We start from the raw sequence: 6000 nt of genomic DNA, 5'->3' as shown, positions 1-6000 counted from the left end.
TCTGTATTTATGTCAGGTTTACAACATTTGGACCATTTTCTCCATCTATCTATCTATCTATCTATCTATCTATCTATCTATCTATCTATCTATCTATCTATCTATCTATCTATCTATCTATCTATCTATCTCTCTATCTATCTATCACTCTCTATCTCTCCCTATCTCCATCAATTCATCCAACTGCATAATAATGAACTGTGAATCAGAGTATTTCTGTATACTGACTCCTGATTTCCCCATTGACCTCTGTAAACACCCAGCATTCAATCGTATTGACATTCGAATTGGCATGCTAATATTTCCATACCTAGCAATCATTGACTACTTTCCACATTTCTGCATATACTGCAAAGATGACATTTTAAAAGCAGCTTTTCACCATGTATACTATTTATTTTGTCCATCAGCACGTTAATTTTTTCAATTAGTTATTCATCATTTTCCATACATCTTTAGCAAGAATTCAAACATTTCAATAGTGGACACCATGCAGCTGCTTAAACCCTTTAACAGGATGAACATCTTGCTCTGTGAGGCTTTTCAATCTATATTATTTCCTGGATTTTGGAATGTTTCCAGGTGAGGTTCACCTGTTTACAAATGATCCGGAGCACAAAACAAATAGCTGTGGAACCCTCAGTTCAACACCTGTCACAGGAGAGTAATCAAATCCTCTGCCTGTCGATCTGTCCATCTGTCAATCTGTCTGTCTGCCGATATAACCATTTCGACTGGGGAAATGCATGCATCCTGTGTCAGTCCAAAGAAAACTTACTTGTGGGAATTCTGAGAGAGCTGGCATTCAAAACACAACGTCAATAAAAAAAACCTTATAGATTTCGACTCCAATTACCAACCTCTCAGACGTTGAACCGAAAATGATCACATCCACCAAAACATACCAAGACATATCACATCAAGCGGCACAGAATAACAAAGCTTCGCTGGATGTTCACAAATGATGTTGCCTAGCATGGCAGCAAAACGTCTGAAAGCAAAACTCCCAGCTCAGCGAGGAAACCAGCAACCTGTTCCACAACCTGAGCAACAACTCTTGTCGAAAATCTCAATGTATCCGTTTGTTTAGCAATTCTTGCTCAGGAATCTTGTGCTAAACACACCCATGAATATTTGCGGCTTCGCATAATATGGGCAGTTATGTTTATGCAGACAATCACACCGAGATTTTTATAGTCTGCTGTGGATTTCTGTTATTCGACATGTCCACAGAATAATCTGCAAACAGGCACAAATTTCTACACAGTTTTTTCTCGTTTTCTAGTATTATGTGATTTCAGGAATTTGTTGGTAAATAATCGAAATAAAGGTTTACCGTTCATCTGACTTAGAAAAAACAAACTGGAATAAAAGAGAATCTTTTGTTAAACTGACTGTCGTTGACAATTTGAATGCACTCTGTGCAAGAATATTCAATGCTACCATACCTCAATGTACACTGGGATGCTTCCTGACACTGTCAATATGTGTAACTGCAATGGAATCGCAGAGAGGATTCACCATTCTCCATCAGCTTTGTGAATCCTTGCATGGATTGATCCAGGCTGCTCCATAGGGTGCTGTGTGCGTTTGTCATTGGGTACTCCAGGATGCCAGATGAGGAAATTCTCCCACACTTACCATTGGTCATGAAGTATATTGGAAGGAAGAACTGACTGACTAAGAAGCGTTACGAAATAACTGAGGAACTTGATGGATTAAACTCAGCATTTCTGGCAACATCTGTGAAGAAAGAAACAAAGTTAATGTTTCAAGTCCAGTCTGACTGTTTTTCAGAACGAAACAGTGCTGAAAGGTGTTTTTGTTTAATCCTTCTGACAGAGGTGGAGAAGGCGCGAAGAGAACCCGTAATGTGGAGGCCTAGTATAAAAATAAGTGATGTTTATTATTGGGAAAGAGAAATAGAGATGTATAACAGGCGTTCTTCGATGTGTGAAGGAACAAAGACGGGGTCCTCTTTGCTGAGAGAAAAGTAAACAAAAGACAAATAAGTCAACGTCTGGATGGGAGGGCAGGGAAATAACATGAGGAAAATGGATGACAGGTATCATGCGGTCGGCTCTGAGGCTATGGAATCATTATTGATTCTTGGAGTCTGCAAAGTGCCTAACGGGAAAAGGAGATGAACAAAATGGAAGGTCCAGCAAACGTTTCAAGGCCAGTGTGTTTGAAGATCATAATATTCTAAGAGACAAAAATTAAATGCGTGCGGATTTTTCTACAAGTGAGGCATAACATTGGCAGACAGGCAATGAAAATGGCAGGATAAGGTTCAGTTTCAAATGGAGCAAATAACTCTGAAGAATATTAAACAAAGACTCTAAGGAAAAGTAAACTTCCAAATTAATGATATTGTTCATCATCTGAAGTTGTGAAGCTGAAGTCTGAGTAAAGAAGACTGCAAAAGTCGGTACAAAATGGAATCAGAATATTCATGATTTGTACTGTTCGTTTTGGATATTCAGACAGAGCTATCTTTCAAATATCAGGTGTCTTGTTCAAATCGTATTTGGTGTAGTACAGGAGGTTGTGATATGAAGATCATCGGACTGTGGCACATGTTTCCAGTTAAATATATGATTGATCAAAACTTGCATAAGTTTGTTTTATATTTCAATGAATATAAACCTGTAGGAAGTAGTGTACTGGAGCGCTGAAAATGACACAAGTGAACGGTTTGCGCATATTTCTGGAGTTATTTGCTTTTCGCAGGCAAACGTGTGTGTATCATTATAGCTAACAAACAAAGCAATGAAATCAGTAAACATGTTTAGGTAAGCGAGGGTTATCCATTTTCAATTGAGCCTCATCTGGACACTGGTCATAACAGACTTCAAGAGATATTCTGTCGATTTCAGTGAGATCAAGTGAAAACTTGTTCTGTTCGGGCATTTACATAGGATAGTGTGTAAAAGACAAGAATTAATTTCAATGGCAGTGTTGGCTTCAGATGTAAATCAACCTCCCTTTCTCACGCTTTGTTCCATTCCACGTTACGTAAATCTAAATCCTTCCATTTGGTCATGTGCAATGGTTAAATTCATTTGAAACTGAATTTGAAATTGAACGAAAAATAGTTTAAACATTGAATGATCTTCCTCTGGGATAATGGATAGTTAATGAACCAAAGAAACATTTGCATAATTGCATATGTTGCTTTGTAGTTCAAGCTCCAGGTAGGTGTCTCCATGTGATCTGTGCTGTTCTATCTGTTTTTCGAGAAAGATAGATACCAAAAAATAGTTCTCATTATTACTAATGTCTTCCTAATTCGAAGATTGTAGAGTAAATAATCACATCTTAATCAGAAATGGTCATTATTGTTTATAAGAAAGAAAAGAACAAAATCATTTCATGGACCTGCCTGGAAAATGATTCGAATGTTATGAGGAGAATCCAATGACAGACCGCTCAGTCTTTGTGTCGTCGCTGTAAAATCGTAAGAACCATGGTACTGACGTTGAAGGGTCAAGGATCACCTGCCCCAAACGTGTGTCTTCACGATCTGAGGAGTCCCAGGTCGTGCTGAATTTTGTGCAATAATAAGTAGGCATTGCTAGTTCTGACCTTCTGATGGAAGGATTCTTCTTGATGAAGCAGGTTATGATAACTAAGCCTGTGTCACATCCGGCTCTTCTTCAGTCATGAACAATAATTCCAGAGCTTAACTCACTCTCCTTTACCCAATATCACTCTGAAACTAACTGCACTGCCTAATACACCATCAGGCGTTGTAACAATCACAAAGTAGGCTTCCAATTCCCTCACTCTTCATTGGCTAGAAAAATATCTGGGAACGACTACATTGCTCAGTCGCCAGCCCACAGTCCAATGGTCTGCCTTCTCTCAAAACCCCCGATCAAAACTAAATTAAACTTAATGCCCATCTCTCCTTGTAATACCCAGTAGAAATGTGAGCCCAATGCCGTTTTTTTCTCAGTCTCCATTTCACAACGAAAATCTAATTCACCTCGCTCATCATTGCCACATATAGATATAGCCGGACCCCAACAGAATCAAGTAATCTTGGGAGGCAAATAAATTCATAGCTCATGTTATTATTTCATCCTGCGTGCACAATTCTGTACCGAATAGACGGAAGATTGCCTCTCTTTTGCTTGTGGTATTCTCGCGGTATAAAATTGATTCCAGTGTCAATCGCATAGCTAATGGAGACATAATTTCTTGCATTAGTGAATAGATAAATTTCATGCAGCGTCTTTATAACCTTTGAGTTGCCGCTGTTAAACTGCAAGACTCTGCGCAATAGTTGATGAGAATTCCATTGGTATGCAATGGAGGAAATTGCTTCAGGGGAGAATACATATCAAAGTGATTTAAACGTCCACAAAGTCAGCCCAATTTTCACTACCTTCATTGAAATGATCAGGGATGTTTCATTGAGCCGTAAAGTGATGAGAACTATTTTCCTGGCAATGATCATGGGCTTTCAATGTAATTCCTTTTGAGATCTCTGTGCCCACATTCAAACAAAATGTCAGTGCTCATTCCCTGTTCTTAGCCACTACCTATTTTGATATTAATATTTCGCACATCAGAGCAAAAGATAAGGCTAAATTTATCACAAAGCCCTCAGAGAGGAGGGTTTTGTGGATAATTCATCTTGGCCTATTCCAATGTTCCCCAGCCAATTCGATTCACTCCACGTCATATGAAGAAAGGGTTGTAGACACCGGATACTGCAAAGGCTACAGATCATGAAAACATTCTCGTAATAGTATTGAAGAACTCCCGTAGCCTCGCTGCTCCAGTACAGTGACAACACTGGCGTCTACTCGACATTGGCAGACATTGCCTATCTATGTCTGGTACACAATAAGCTTGAAAAATCCAATGCAGCCAATCATCCTCCCATCATTGATCTCTTAATCATTAGTAAAGTGATAGAATGTGCCACCAACCTGCAATCAAGTAGCACCTGATCAACAAAAACCTGTTCAATCATGCCCAGTTTGGGATCAGCCAGTGCCATACAGCTCCGGATCTCATTCCGGCTTTGATTCAATAATGGGCAAAACAGCTGAATTCCAGAGTTAAGGTGAAAGTGACAGCCGATGACTAAATGCAGCATTCGACCGGGTTTGTCATCAGTCAGACTTTGTAAACCTTCAATAAATAAGGGGAAAACTCTCCACTCGGTAAAGTCATACAGAACACACAGGAAAATCCTCCTGACTGTGAAATATGAGTCATCTCAAGTTGAAGACAATTCTGCAAGGTTCCTCAGGGTACTGTACTTTGGTCCAAACATCTTCAGCTGCTTCATCAATGACCTTCTCTCCATCACTAGGCCAGAAGTGGGGATGTTCATGATGATTGCAACATCTTTCGAACTATTCATGACTCTTCAAATTGTGAGGCATTCCATTTTCAAATACAATAACATCTGAAAAAAATTGCAGTCTGAGCTGACAGTTGTGAAGAAACATTCGTATCACACAAATGCAAGACAATGACCATCACCAGTAAAAAAAACAACATAATCACGCCCTCCTGACATTCAATGTTGTTGCCATCAATTTCTCTCCCGTCATTAATGTTGTTGGGGTTATCATTGACCAAAAACTCAACTGGATTCATCCCATGAGCATAGTTGATACAACAGAGGGTCAAAGGCTAAGAATATTGCGGAAAGTCGCTAACCTCTGGCTCCTCAAAGCCTATTCAGAATCTACAAGGCGCAGGTCAGCAGTGATGGAATACTCTACACTTGCCAGACAAGGTACAGCCCCGACGACACTCAAGAAGCTGGGGATCATCGAGAAAAAAGCAACCTGCTTGATTGGCGCCAAAACCTGAAGCATCCACTCGCTTCACTACCAACACTCAGTACCAGAAGAGTATACTATCCTCAAGATGCACTGTGGAAATTCGTCACAAGTCTTCAGACAGAATCGTCCAAACCCAATACCACTTCGGTCTGGAAGGACAAGGATATGGGAAGACCACCACCTTCAA

This window comes from Hemiscyllium ocellatum, chromosome 27 (assembly GCF_020745735.1).
Source record: "Hemiscyllium ocellatum isolate sHemOce1 chromosome 27, sHemOce1.pat.X.cur, whole genome shotgun sequence".
Taxonomy (NCBI): domain Eukaryota; kingdom Metazoa; phylum Chordata; class Chondrichthyes; order Orectolobiformes; family Hemiscylliidae; genus Hemiscyllium; species Hemiscyllium ocellatum.
Note: the sequence above shows the minus strand (reverse complement) of the source record.